At 40.6% G+C, this 15426-nt stretch overlaps 2 pseudogenes; both read left to right on the forward strand.

Annotated features, from left to right (window-relative positions):
• Nucleotides 1–1353: 1353 nt before the first annotated feature.
• On the forward strand, nt 1354–6220 carry LOC118240659 (epidermal differentiation-specific protein pseudogene; annotated as a pseudogene).
• A 4385-nt stretch (nt 6221–10605) lies between these two features.
• On the forward strand, nt 10606–11889 carry LOC145652948 (epidermal differentiation-specific protein pseudogene; annotated as a pseudogene).
• The last annotated feature ends 3537 nt before the right edge of the window (nt 11890–15426 follow it).

A 15426-nucleotide genomic window follows, 5' to 3' on the forward strand; every position in this document is an offset into this window, starting at 1 on the left:
GGTTACATTAACGCTGTACATAACCACTGAGTGAGAGACAGGATATTCTTGTTTTAACGTCAGTCAACGATCAGCGCTGTGGGTAACAGCGTTCAAATCCTGTTTGGACAAGTACTCTATGCTATACCAATTAGGGTCCTTGTACAAGGCTCCTAAGACTTCACTTGCCTACCTCTGTAATATGACTGAAATTTGTAAGTTCCTCTGGAAGAGAATGTCTGACCTGTGAAATATCAAGCCCTTCAGTCAGGTGTGTTGGAAAGGAAAAAAGCACAAATTCATGAGTCTTTCAGAGAATAGCAGTGCGGGGTACAATGGAGATGGAGTCATCCTAGCTGTGGTGGAGGCAAGGCCTCCAGTGACCAGAGTGTCTTTAAGATAGTGTCATCCTGAAGACAGGGTGCAGCAGAGGCAGGACACTGAAGAAGAGCATCCTCTTGTGAGCAGGGCGTGAGAGGATGGACTGCTGAGGGGTCAGGTGCTGGAGGATCCTCCTTATGTGCACCAGGATGTTCAGATGTTTAACTGACTTCATGAATCCCAGGTTCTTGTGGTCAGTGATCACACTAAAAGGGTGCTTGGCTCCTTCTAACCAATGTCTCCACTACTGGATTGTTAGATTTACCGCAAGTAGTACCATTCACCGGGTATGTGGGAGTAAACGGCTATGAGATGGACCTTCTGTTTGGGTCCTACACGCTGACACAACACTGCTCCTACGCCTGTTTCCGAAGCGTCTACCTCAAGTATAAAAGCTTTAGAAAGATCAGGTTGTTTGAGCAATGGAGCCATCATGATTGACTTTTTTAATGCACAGATGAGTGCCTCAGCAGCTGCAGCTTTGTGGGTGCTCCCTTTAGTAGAGCCATGAGGGGAGCAGCTATACAGCTACTATTCCTGATGAACCTTGTGTAGGATAGAGATAGGTATCTGCATAGAGGGAAGGTTAAGGAAAGGAGAGAGAAAAGGAGGGAGGGAGTTAGAGATCCAGTCAAAAGCACAGTTAATAGGGTGACAGCGTAAGCTTTTGGCAAGGCCCAAAGCTACTAATTCCACATTCCTGTCTGTTTTCCAGTTTCAGGCAGTAGCACTTGCTGAATGCAGGTCAGCAATGATGTGTTGTAAATCTTCAGTGCCATTTAAATGGCTGCTGGAAACTATTGGCTTGGCCGGTTTTGTTTTGGGATACAGTGCAGGTATCTGTTTCCAGTGCTTGGGAACAACCTGCAGATCCTCCCACTCCCACCCACTGCAGCCCTCCTATATATGAAGAGGGAGTCCTGCTCTTTTTCCACTGTCTCAGTCTCATCTGTTCCTGTACTGACTTCAGGGATACTAACTCTGCCGGACACCATGAACAAGATCATTGTCTATGAGCATATTAATTTTGAGGGTCTCAGCAAAGAGTTTACCTCCAATGTCTCCAACTTGGTTGAGCACTTTTTTAATGACACCATTTCCTCTTTGAAGGTGATTGGAAATCCATGGGTGGCTTACACAGATATCAATTTCAGCGGCTCCCAGGCTGTCTACGAAGAAGGAGAATACAACAGAGTGAATCCCAATGACAGCATTTCATCACTAGAGATGATTACAGATGACCTGACAAATCCTCAGATCACACTGTATGAACACTCGGCATACAGAGGTAGCAGCATTGTTCTTACCTGTGAGACAAACCTGGCCTATGGCTCTTTCAATGATACAGCTTCTTCTCACAAGGTGCAGAGAGGAGCCTGGGTCCTTTATGAGCATTCAAATAGAGGTGGCGCTATGATGGTGGCCAGAGCATCTTGTGATGTGCCTAACTATGGCTGGTTCGATGACAAAGTCTCTCATGTGCGCCCTTAAACCCGGGCAGGTCCATTATAACAGCTGAGGTCCTCTGGGGCCAGAAGGAGGAACACGTGTCATCTGTTGTCATTGACACCCTGGATGGTCGGAATGATACAGATCATGAGCAAAACTTCTCCACGGAGCTGGATCAAGTGTACGAGCAGGCTGTCACTGATACCTTCAGCTTCCGCAACGAATCAAGCATCAGTGTGGGAGCAAAATTTGAGGTGAATGTGGGTTTAGTGAAGGCAGAGAGAAGCCTCACTTTGAGGAATACAGTGGGGAAAGGAAGCAGCAACACTAGAACAGAGAAGAAGGCTGTTCGTGTCAGCCTGCCAGCCAAAATCCCTACCCACACCAAGCTCACTTATATTTCATTCCTGTTAGATCAGATGTATACAAAGCTTCCATCACATTCCATACTATAGAATATATGTTAGGCATGTTTCCGCCCATCTGCAAACAAAATATTTGTGGAAGGTACAATTGGAGTGCATGCATTTGATTAATGGGGCATTTGCAATGATCTGTGCATAACTGCTGGTAACTGAATCATTATTTAAATGACAGCACAAATATGCTTTTATTTCCTTTTGAGTCTGTAATGTCTTTGTTTTAACAGATAAATGTTTAGGCATGTGACCAGTTGTTTCTCAAGACTAGTGGACTGCAGGTGCTTTCACTGAACATTCTTGTTTTAACGTCAATCAACGCTCAGCGTTGTGGGTAACAGCACTCTGCCCCTGAGGGGGCATGGGGTTCAAATCCTGTTTGGACAAGTACTCTATGCTATACCAATTAGGGTCCTTGTACAAGGCTCCTAAGTCTTCACTTGCCTACCTCTGTAATATGAGTGAAATTTGTAAGTTGCTCTGGATGAGAGTGTCTGACCTGTGAAATATCAAGCCCTTCAGTCAGGTGTATTGGAAAGGAAAAAAGAACAAATTCATGAGTATAGGAGCAACTCTGGGAACTCGATTAATGCTGAATTTAAGGAGCAAAATATCTAATGCAGGTAGTAAACAGGGTCTACATGAAAATATAAATGACATATGTATTTTACATACACTCATCATATGTTGGATATGCAGCAGTAGTGTAGTAGCTTTACTCTGTGGTCACAAAAAAATTGACTTCATTTACTATTATTATTTCCAGAGAACTTTTCAGGTGTGGGAACCTTTTCGTTCTCCAGGCTACTGGGATACCCAATTAAGAGTCTGTGTGACTAGCCCTGATAAGAAAAGAATAAAATGCTTTTTCTCCCCTATCTCTCTTGTAATTTTGATATTTGCTGTGTCGTTTTTTTAAAACATGGCATAAAATAATAAAACGAATTATTTAAAAAATCTTAGGGTCTTCTATGATGATCATGCATTGACAACATGCACTCATAAATATGCTTTACATGCATTTATTGGATATTCTAAAAGGGTTATATTATTAGCAAAATGCTTTTTTTGTGCTTTTTAATGTCATTTTTAGGGCACACTTGCATTTCATTCCTGTTAGATCAGATGTATACAAAGCTTCTATCACATTCCATACTATAGAATATACGTTAGGCATGTTTCCGCCCATCTGCAAACAAAATATTTGTGGAAGGTACAATTGGAGTGCATGCATTTGATTAATGGGGCATTTGCAATGATCTGTGCATAACTGCTGGTCACCGAATCATTATTTAAAGGACAGCACAAATATGCTTTTATTTCCTTTTGAGCCTGTAATGTCTTTGTTTTAACAGAAACATGTTTAGGCAACTGACCAGTTGTTTCTCAAGACTAGTTGACTGCAGGTGCTTTCACTGAACATTCTTGTTTTAACATGTCAATCAACGATCAGTGCTGTGGGTAACAGCACTCTGCCCCTGAGGGGGCATGGGGTTCAAATCCTGTTCGACAAGTACTCTATGCTATACCAATTAGGGTCCTTGTACAAGGCTCCTAAGACTTCACTTGCCTACCTCTGTAATATGACTGAAATTTGTAAGTTGCTCTGGACGAGAGTGTCTGACCTGTGAAATATCAAGCCCTTCAGTCAGATGTGTTGGAAAGGAAAAAAGAACAAATTCATGAGTATAAGAGCAACTCTGGGAACTCGATTAATGCTGAATTTAAGGAGCAGAAGATCTAATGCAGGTAGTAAACACGGTCTACATGAAAATATAAATTACATATGTATTTTACATACCCTCATCATATGTTGAATATGCAGCAGCAGTGTATTAGCTTTACTCTGTGGTCACAAAAAATTTGACTTCATTTACTATTATTATTTCCAGAGAACTTTTCAGGTGTGGGAACCTTTTCGTTCTCCAGGCTACTGGTATACCCAATAAAGAATCTGCGTGACTAGCCCTGATAAGAAAAGAATAAAATGCTTTTTCTCCCCTATCTCTCTTGTAATTTTGATATCTGCTGTGTCGTTTTTTTAAAACATGGCATAAAATAATAAAAAGAATAATTTAAAAAATCTAAGGGTCTTCTATGATGATCATGCATTGACAACATGCACTCATAAATATGCTTTACATGCATTTATTGTATATTCTAAAAGGGTTATATTATTAGCAAAATGCTTTTTTTGTGCTTTTCAATGTCATTTTTAGGGCACACTTGCATTTCATTCCTGTTAGATCAGATATATACAAAGCTTCTATCACATTCCATACTATAGAATATACGTTAGGCATGTTTCCGCCCATCTGCAAACAAAATATTTGTGGAAGGTACAATTGGAGTGCATGCATTTGATTAATGGGGCATTTGCAATGATCTGTGCATAACTGCTGGTCACCGAATCATTATTTAAAGGACAGCACAAATATGCTTTTATTTCCTTTTGAGCCTGTAATGTCTTTGTTTTAACAGACACATGTTTAGGCAACTGACCAGTTGTTTCTCAAGACTAGTTGACTGCAGGTGCTTTCACTGAACATTCTTGTTTTAACGTCAATCAACGATCAGTGCTGTGGGTAACAGCACTCTGCCCCTGAGGGGGCATGGGGTTCAAATCCTGTTCGACAAGTACTCTATGCTATACCAATTAGGGTCCTTGTACAAGACTCCTACGACTTCACATGCCTACCTCTGTAATATGACTGAAATTTGTAAGTTGCTCTGAACGAGAGTGTCTGACCTGTGAAATATCAAGCCCTTCAGTCAGGTGTGTTGGAAAGGAAAAAAGAACAAATTCATGAGTATAGGAGCAACTCTGGGAACTCGATTAATGCTGAATTTAAGGAGCAGAAGACCTAATGCAGGTAGTAAACACGGTCTACATGAAAATATAAATTACATATGTATTTTACATACCCTCATCATATGTTGAATGTGCAGCAGCAGTGTAGTAGCTTTACTCTGTGGTCACAAAAAATTTGACTTCATTTACTATTATTATTTCCAGAGAACTTTTCACGTGTGGGAACCTTTTCGTTCTCCAGTCTACTGGGATACCCAATAAAGAATCTGCGTGACTAGCCCTGATAAGAAAAGAATAAAATGCTTTTTCTCCCCTATCTCTCTTGTAATTTTGATATTTGCTGTGTCGTTTTTTTAAAACATGGCATAAAATAATAAAACGAATTATTTAAAAAATCTTAGGGTCTTCTATGATGATCATGCATTGACAACATGCACTCATAAATATGCTTTACATGCATTTATTGGATATTCTAAAAGGGTTATATTATTAGCACAATGCTTTTTTTGTGCTTTTCAATGTCATTTTTAGGGCACACTTGTATTTCATTCCTGTGAGATCAGATGTATACAAAGCTTCCATCACATTCCATTCCATAGAATATACGTTAGGCATGTTTCCGCCCATCTGCAAACAAAATATTTGTGGAAGGTACAATTGGAGTGCATGCATTTGATTAATGGGGCATTTGCAATGATCTGTGCATAACTGCTGGTCACCGAATCATTATTTAAAGGACAGCACAAATATGCTTTTATTTCCTTTTGAGCCTGTAATGTCTTTGTTTTAACAGACACATGTTTAGGCAACTGACCAGTTGTTTCTCAAGACTAGTTGACTGCAGGTGCTTTCACTGAACATTCTTGTTTTAACGACAATCAACGATCAGTGCTGTGGGTAACAGCACTCTGCCCCTGAGGGGGCATGGGGTTCAAATCCTGTTCGACAAGTACTCTATGCTATACCAATTAGGGTCCTTGTACAAGGCTCCTAAGACTTCACTTGCCTACCTCTGTAATATGACTGAAATTTGTAAGTTGCTCTGAACGAGAGTGTCTGACCTGTGAAATATCAAGCCCTTCAGTCAGGTGTATTGGAAAGGAAAAAAGAACAAATTCATGAGTATAGGAGCAACTCTGGGAACTCGATTAATGCTGAATTTAAGGAGCAGAAGCTCTAATGCAGGTAGTAAACAGGGTCTACATGAAAATATAAATTACATATGTATTTTACATACACTCATCATATCTTGGATATGCAGCAGTAGTGTAGTAGCTTTACTCTGTGGTCACAAAAAAATTGACTTCATTTACTATTATTATTTCCAGAGAACTTTTCAGGTGTGGGAACCTTTTCGTTCTCCAGGCTACTGGGATACCCAATTAAGAGTCTGTGTGACTAGCCCTGATAAGAAAAGAATAAAATGCTTTTTCTCCCCTATCTCTCTTGTAATTTTGATATTTGCTGTGTCGTTTTTTTAAAACATGGCATAAAATAATAAAACGAATTATTTAAAAAATCTTAGGGTCTTCTATGATGATCATGCATTGACAACATGCACTCATAAATATGCTTTACATGCATTTATTGGATATTCTAAAAGGGTTATATTATTAGCAAAATGCTTTTTTTGTGCTTTTTAATGTCATTTTTAGGGCACACTTGCATTTCATTCCTGTTAGATCAGATATATACAAAGCTTCTATCACATTCCATACTATAGAATATACGTTAGGCATGTTTCCGCCCATCTGCAAACAAAATATTTGTGGAAGGTACAATTGGAGTGCATGCATTTGATTAATGGGGCATTTGCAATGATCTGTGCATAACTGCTGGTCACCGAATCATTATTTAAAGGACAGCACAAATATGCTTTTATTTCCTTTTGAGCCTGTAATGTCTTTGTTTTAACAGACACATGTTTAGGCAACTGACCAGTTGTTTCTCAAGACTAGTTGACTGCAGGTGCTTTCACTGAACATTCTTGTTTTAACGTCAATCAACGATCAGTGCTGTGGGTAACAGCACTCTGCCCCTGAGGGGGCATGGGGTTCAAATCCTGTTCGACAAGTACTCTATGCTATACCAATTAGGGTCCTTGTACAAGACTCCTAAGACTTCACATGCCTACCTCTGTAATATGACTGAAATTTGTAAGTTGCTCTGAACGAGAGTGTCTGACCTGTGAAATATCAAGCCCTTCAGTCAGGTGTGTTGGAAAGGAAAAAAGAACAAATTCATGAGTATAGGAGCAACTCTGGGAACTCGATTAATGCTGAATTTAAGGAGCAGAAGACCTAATGCAGGTAGTAAACACGGTCTACATGAAAATATAAATTACATATGTATTTTACATACCCTCATCATATGTTGAATGTGCAGCAGCAGTGTAGTAGCTTTACTCTGTGGTCACAAAAAATTTGACTTCATTTACTATTATTATTTCCAGAGAACTTTTCACGTGTGGGAACCTTTTCGTTCTCCAGTCTACTGGGATACCCAATAAAGAATCTGCGTGACTAGCCCTGATAAGAAAAGAATAAAATGCTTTTTCTCCCCTATCTCTCTTGTAATTTTGATATTTGCTGTGTCGTTTTTTTAAAACATGGCATAAAATAATAAAACGAATTATTTAAAAAATCTTAGGGTCTTCTATGATGATCATGCATTGACAACATGCACTCATAAATATGCTTTACATGCATTTATTGGATATTCTAAAAGGGTTATATTATTAGCAAAATGCTTTTTTTGTGCTTTTCAGTGTCATTTTTAGGGCACACTTGTATTTCATTCCTGTGAGATCAGATGTATACAAAGCTTCCATCACATTCCATTCCATAGAATATACGTTAGGCATGTTTCCGCCCATCTGCAAACAAAATATTTGTGGAAGGTACAATTGGAGTGCATGCATTTGATTAATGGGGCATTTGCAATGATCTGTGCATAACTGCTGGTCACCGAATCATTATTTGAAGGACAGCACAAATATGCTTTTATTTCCTTTTGAGCCTGTAATGTCTTTGTTTTAACAGACACATGTTTAGGCAACTGACCAGTTGTTTCTCAAGACTAGTTGACTGCAGGTGCTTTCACTGAACATTCTTGTTTTAACGACAATCAACGATCAGTGCTGTGGGTAACAGCACTCTGCCCCTGAGGGGGCATGGGGTTCAAATCCTGTTCGACAAGTACTCTATGCTATACCAATTAGGGTCCTTGTACAAGGCTCCTAAGACTTCACTTGCCTACCTCTGTAATATGACTGAAATTTGTAAGTTGCTCTGAACGAGAGTGTCTGACCTGTGAAATATCAAGCCCTTCAGTCAGGTGTATTGGAAAGGAAAAAAGAACAAATTCATGAGTATAGGAGCAACTCTGGGAACTCGATTAATGCTGAATTTAAGGAGCAGAAGCTCTAATGCAGGTAGTAAACAGGGTCTACATGAAAATATAAATTACATATGTATTTTACATACACTCATCATATCTTGGATATGCAGCAGTAGTGTAGTAGCTTTACTCTGTGGTCACAAAAAAATTGACTTCATTTACTATTATTATTTCCAGAGAACTTTTCAGGTGTGGGAACCTTTTCGTTCTCCAGGCTACTGGGATACCCAATAAAGAATCTGTGTGACTAGCCCTGATAAGAAAAGAATAAAATGCTTTTTCTCCCCTATCTCTCTTGAAATTTTGATATTTGCTGTGTCGTTTTTTTAAAACATGGCATAAAATAATATAAAGAATAATTTAAAAAATCTAAGGGTCTTCTATGATGATCATGCATTGACAACATGCACTCATAAATATGCTTTACATGCATTTATTGTATATTCTAAAAGGGTTATATTATTAGCAAAATGCTTTTTTTGTGCTTTTCAATGTCATTTTTAGGGCAGACTTGCATTTCATTCCTGTTAGATCAGATGTATACAAAGCTTCTATCACATTCCATACTATAGAATATACGTTAGGCATGTTTCCGCCCATCTGCAAACAAAATATTTGTGGAAGGTACAATTGGAGTGCATGCATTTGATTAATGGGGCATTTGCAATGATCTGTGCATAACTGCTGGTCACCAAATCATTATTTAAAGGACAGCACAAATATGCTTTTATTTCCTTTTGAGCCTGTAATGTCTTTGTTTTAACAGACACATGTTTAGGCAACTGACCAGTTGTTTCTCAAGACTAGTTGACTGCAGGTGCTTTCACTGAACATTCTTGTTTTAACATGTCAATCAACGATCAGTGCTGTGGGTAACAGCACTCTGCCCCTGAGGGGGCATGGGGTTCAAATCCTGTTCGACAAGTACTCTATGCTATACCAATTAGGGTCCTTGTACAAGACTCCTAAGACTTCACTTGCCTACCTCTGTAATATGACTGAAATTTGTAAGTTGCTCTGAACGAGAGTGTCTGACCTGTGAAATATCAAGCCGTTCAGTCAGGTGTGTTGGAAAGGAAAAAAGAACAAATTCATGAGTCTTTCAGAGAATAGCAGTGCGGTTTGCAATGGAGATGGAGTCATCCTAGCTGTGGTGGAGGCAAGGCCTCCAGTGACCAGAGTGTCTTGAAGACAGTGTCATCCTGAAGACAGGGTGCAGCAGAGGCAGCACACTGAAGAAGAGCATCCTCTTGTGAGCATGGCGTGAGAGGATGGACTGCTGAGGGGTCAGGTGCTGAAGGATCCTCCTTATCTGCACCAGGATGTTCAGATGTTTAACTGACTTCATGCATCCCAGGTTCTTGTGGTCAGTGATCACACTAAAAGGGTGCTTGGCTCCTTCTAACCAATGTCTCCACTCCTGGATTGTTAGATTTACCGCAAGTAGTACCATTCAGCGGGTGTGTGGGAGTAAACGGCTATGAGATGGAGCTTCTGTTTGGGTCCTACACGCTGACACAACACTGCTCCTACCCCAGTCTCCGAAGTGTCTACCTCAAGTATAAAAGCTTTAGAAAGATCAGGTTGTTTGAGCAATGGAGCCATCATGATTGACTTTTTTAATGCACAGATGAGTGCCTCAGCAGCTGCAGCTTTGTGGGTGCTCCCTTTAGTAGAGCCATGAGGGGAGCAGCTATACAGCTACTATTCCTGATGAACCTTGTGTAGGATAGAGATAGGTATCTGCATAGAGGGAAGGTTAAGGGAAGGAGAGAGAAAAGGAGGGAGGGAGTTAGAGATCCAGTCAAAAGCACAGTTAATAGGGTGAAAGCGTAAGCTTTTGGCAAGGCCCAAAGCTACTAATTCCACATTCCTGTCTGTTTTCCAGTTTCAGGCAGAAGCACTTGCTGAATGCACGTCAGCAATGATGTGTTGTAAATCTTCAGTGCCATTTAAATGGCTGCTGGAAACTATTGGCTTGGCCGGTTTTGTTTTGGGATACAGTGCAGGTATCTGTTTCCTGTGCTTGGGAACAACCTGCAGATCCTCCCACTCCCACCCACTGCAGCCCTCCTATATATGAACAGGGATTCCTCCTCTTTTTCCACTGTCTAAGTCTCATCTGTTCCTGTACTGACTTCAGGGATACTAACTCTGCCGGACACCATGAACAAGATCATTGTCTATGAGCATATTAATTTTGAGGGTCTCAGCAAAGAGTTTACCTCCAATGTCTCCAACTTGGTTGAGCACTTTTTTAATGACACCATTTCCTCTTTGAAGGTGATTGGAAATCCATGGGTGGCTTACACAGATATCAATTTCAGTGGCTCCCAGGCTGTCTACGAAGAAGGAGAATACAACAGAGTGAATCCCAATGACAGCATTTCATCACTAGAGATGATTACAGATGACCTGACAAATCCTCAGATCACACTGTATGAACACTCGGCATACAGAGGTAGGAGCACTGTTCTTACCTGTGAGACAAACCTGGCCTATGGCTCTTTCAATGATACAGCTTCTTCTCACAAGGTGCAGAGAGGAGCCTGGGTCCTTTATGAGCATTCAAATAGAGGTGGCGCTATGATGGTGGCCAGAGCATCTCATGATGTGCCTATCTATGACTGGTTCAATGACAAAGTCTCTCATGTGCGCCCTCTAAACCCGGGCAGGGCCATTATAACAGCTGAGGTCCTCTGGAGCCAGAAGGAGGAACGTGTGTCATCTGCTGTCATTGACACCCTGGATGGTCGGAATGATACAGATCATGAGCAAAACTTCTCCACGGAGCTGGATCAAGAGTACGAGCAGGCTGTCACTGATACCTTCAGCTTCCACAACGAATCAAGCATCAGTGTGGGAGCAAGATTTGAGTTGAATGTGGGTTTAGTGAAGGCAGAGAGCAGCCTCACTTTGAGCAATACTTTCACAGTGGAGAAAGGAAGCAGCAACACTAGAACAGAGAAGAAGGCTGTCCGTGTCAGCCTGCCAGCCAAAATCCCTCCCCACACCAAGCTCACTGTGAATGTGGTGAGGAAGGAGGTGCAAGTGAAGGTCCCAGTCAAGCTGACCATCAACACAGGTTTCCTGAGTAAGGTGGAGTATGGTGAGTATAGGAGCAACTCTGGGAAATCGATTAGTGCTGAATTCAAGGAGGAGAAGATCTAATGCAGGTAGGAAACACGGTCTACATGAAAATATAAATTACATATGCATTTTACATACACTCATCATATGCTGGATATGCAGCAGTAGTGTAGTAGCTTTACTCTGTAGTCACACAAAAATTGACTTCATTTACTATTATTATTTCCAGAGAACATTTCAGGTGTGGGAACCTTTTCATTCTCCAGGCTACTGGGATACCCAATAAAGAATCTGCGTGACTACCCCTTATAAGAAAAGAATAAAATGCTTTTTCTCCCCTACCTCTCTTGTAATTTTGATATCTGCTGTGTCGTTTTTTTAAAACATGGCATAAAATAATAAAAAGAATGATTTAAAAAATCTAAGGGTCTTCTATGATGATCATGCATTGACAACATGCACTCATAAATATGCTTTACATGCATTTAATGAATATTCTAAAAGGGTTATGTAATTAGCAAAATGGTTTTTTTGTGCTTTTCAATGTCATTTTTAGGGCACACTTGTATTTCATTCCTGTGAGATCAGATGTATACAAAGCTTCCATCACATTCCATACTATAGAATATACGTTAGGCATGTTTCCGCCCATCTGCAAACAAAATATTTGTGGAAGGTACAATTGGAGTGCATGCATTTGATTAATGGGGCATTTGCAATGATCTGTGCATAACTGCTGGTCACCGAATCATTATTTAAAGGACAGCACAAATATGCTTTTATTTCCTTTTGAGCCTGTAATGTCTTTGTTTTAACAGACACATGTTTAGGCAACTGACCAGTTGTTTCTCAAGACTAGTTGACTGCAGGTGCTTTCACTGAACATTCTTGTTTTAACGTCAATCAACGATCAGTGCTGTGGGTAACAGCACTCTGCCCCTGAGGGGGCATGGGGTTCAAATCCTGTTCGACAAGTACTCTATGCTATACCAATTAGGGTCCTTGTACAAGACTCCTAAGACTTCACATGCCTACCTCTGTAATATGACTGAAATTTGTAAGTTGCTCTGAACGAGAGTGTCTGACCTGTGAAATATCAAGCCCTTCAGTCAGGTGTGTTGGAAAGGAAAAAAGAACAAATTCATGAGTATAGGAGCAACTCTGGGAACTCGATTAATGCTGAATTTAAGGAGCAGAAGATCTAATGCAGGTAGTAAACACGGTCTACATGAAAATATAAATTACATATGTATTTTACATACCCTCATCATATGTTGAATATGCAGCAGCAGTGTAGTAGCTTTACTCTGTGGTCACAAAAAATTTGACTTCATTTACTATTATTATTTCCAGAGAACTTTTCAGGTGTGGGAACCTTTTCGTTCTCCAGGCTACTGGGATACCCAATAAAGAATCTGCGTGACTAGCCCTGATAAGAAAAGAATAAAATGCTTTTTCTCCCCTATCTCTCTTGTAATTTTGATATCTGCTGTGTCGTTTTTTTAAAACATGGCATAAAATAATAAAAAGAATTATTTAAAAAATCTAAGGGTCTTCTATGATGATCATGCATTGACAACATGCACTCATAAATATGCTTTACATGCATTTATTGTATATTCTAAAAGGGTTATATTATTAGCAAAATGCTTTTTTTGTACTTTTCAATGTCATTTTTAGGGCACACTTGCATTTCATTCCTGTTAGATCAGATGTATACAAAGCTTCTATCACATTCCATACTATAGAATATACGTTAGGCATGTTTCCGCCCATCTGCAAACAAAATATTTGTGGAAGGTACAATTGGAGTGCATGCATTTGATTAATGGGGCATTTGCAATGATCTGTGCATAACTGCTGGTCACCGAATCATTATTTAAAGGACAGCACAAATATGCTTTTATTTCCTTTTGAGCCTGTAATGTCTTTGTTTTAACAGACACATGTTTAGGCAACTGACCAGTTGTTTCTCAAGACTAGTTGACTGCAGGTGCTTTCACTGAACATTCTTGTTTTAACGACAATCAACGATCAGTGCTGTGGGTAACAGCACTCTGCCCCTGAGGGGGCATGGGGTTCAAATCCTGTTCGACAAGTACTCTATGCTATACCAATTAGGGTCCTTGTACAAGGCTCCTAAGACTTCACTTGCCTACCTCTGTAATATGAATGAAATTTGTAAGTTGCTCTGGACGAGAGTGTCTGACCTGTGAAATATCAAGCTCTTCAGTCAGGTGTGTTGTAAAGGAAAAAAGAACAAATTCATGAGTCTTTCAGAGAATAGCAGTGCGGGGTGCAATGGAGATGGAGTCATCCTAGCTGTGGTGGAGGCAAGGCCTCCAGTGACCAGAGTGTCTTTAAGATAGTGTCATCCTGAAGACAGGGTGCAGCAGAGGCAGCACACTGAAGAAGAGCATCCTCTTGTGAGCATGGCGTGAGAGGATGGACTGCTGAGGGGTCAGGTGCTGAAGGATCCTCCTTATGTGCACCAGGATGTTCAGATGTTTAACTGACTTCATGCATCCCAGGTTCTTGTGGTCAGTGATCACACTAAAAGGGTGCTTGGCTCATTCTAACCAATGTCTCCACTCCTGGATTGTTAGATTTACCGCAAGTAGTACCATTCAGCGGGTGTGTGGGAGTAAACGGCTATGAGATGGAGCTTCTGTTTGGGTCCTACACGCTGACACAACACTGCTCCTACCCCTGTCTCCGAAGTGTCTACCTCAAGTATAAAAGCTTTAGAAAGATCAGGTTGTTTGAGCAATGGAGCCATCATGATTGACTTTTTTAATGCACAGATGAGTGCCTCAGCAGCTGCAGCTTTGTGGGTGCTCCCTTTAGTAGAGCCATGAGGGGAGCAGCTATACAGCTACTATTCCTGATGAACCTTGTGTAGGATAGAGATAGGTATCTGCATAGAGGGAAGGTTAAGGGAAGGAGAGAGAAAAGGAGGGAGGGAGTTAGAGATCCAGTCAAAAGCACAATTAATAGGGTGACAGCGTAAGCTTTTGTCAAGGCCCAAAGCTACTAATTCCACATTCCTGTCTGTTTTCCAGTTTCAGGCAGTAGCACTTGCTGAATGCAGGTCAGCAATGATGTGTTGTAAATCTTCAGTGCCATTTAAATGGCTGCTGGAAACTATTGGCTTGGCCGGTTTTGTTTTGGGATACAGTGCAGGTATCTGTTTCCAGTGCCTGGGAACAACCTGCAGATCCTCCCACTCCCACCCACTGCAGCCCTCCTATATATGAAGAGCGAGTCCTCCTCTTTTTCCACTGTCTCAGTCTCATCTGTTCCTGTACTGACTTCAGGGATACTAACTCTGCCGGACACCATGATCAAGTTCATTGTCTATGAGCATATTAATTTTGAGGGTCTCAGCAAAGAGTTTACCTCCAATGTCTTCAACTTGGTTGAACCCTTTTTTAATGACACCATTTCCTCTTTGAAGGTGATTGGAAATCCATTGGTCGCTTACACAGATATCAATTTCAGCGGCTCTTCTACGATGAAGGAGAATCCAACAGAGTCGAACACAATGACAGCATTTCGTCACTAGAGATGATTACAGATGACCTGACAAATCCTCAGATCACACTGTATGAACGCTCAGCATACAGAGGCAGCAGCATTGTTCTTACCTGTGAAAAAGTATTTTTGTGAAAATCCAAAGTTTAGAAGCACTTTCATTTAAAGGATATTTTGAACCAACCCTATATAGCTACAGCCTTTTCAGAAGTACCCACAGTGACAGTACGTTAAAAAGAAAAAAGTGGCTATTTCAAAGGACCTATATCGGTTAAAGAATCCCTGCTACACTGATTAGTAAACAGGCTCCCCAAACACTTTCACTGATTTCACTGAGATCTGACAGTTATCAATTACATGGTC

This window comes from Electrophorus electricus, chromosome 21 (genome assembly GCF_041902795.1).
Source record: "Electrophorus electricus isolate QZ-2024a chromosome 21, ASM4190279v1, whole genome shotgun sequence".
NCBI classification, from domain to species: domain Eukaryota; kingdom Metazoa; phylum Chordata; class Actinopteri; order Gymnotiformes; family Gymnotidae; genus Electrophorus; species Electrophorus electricus.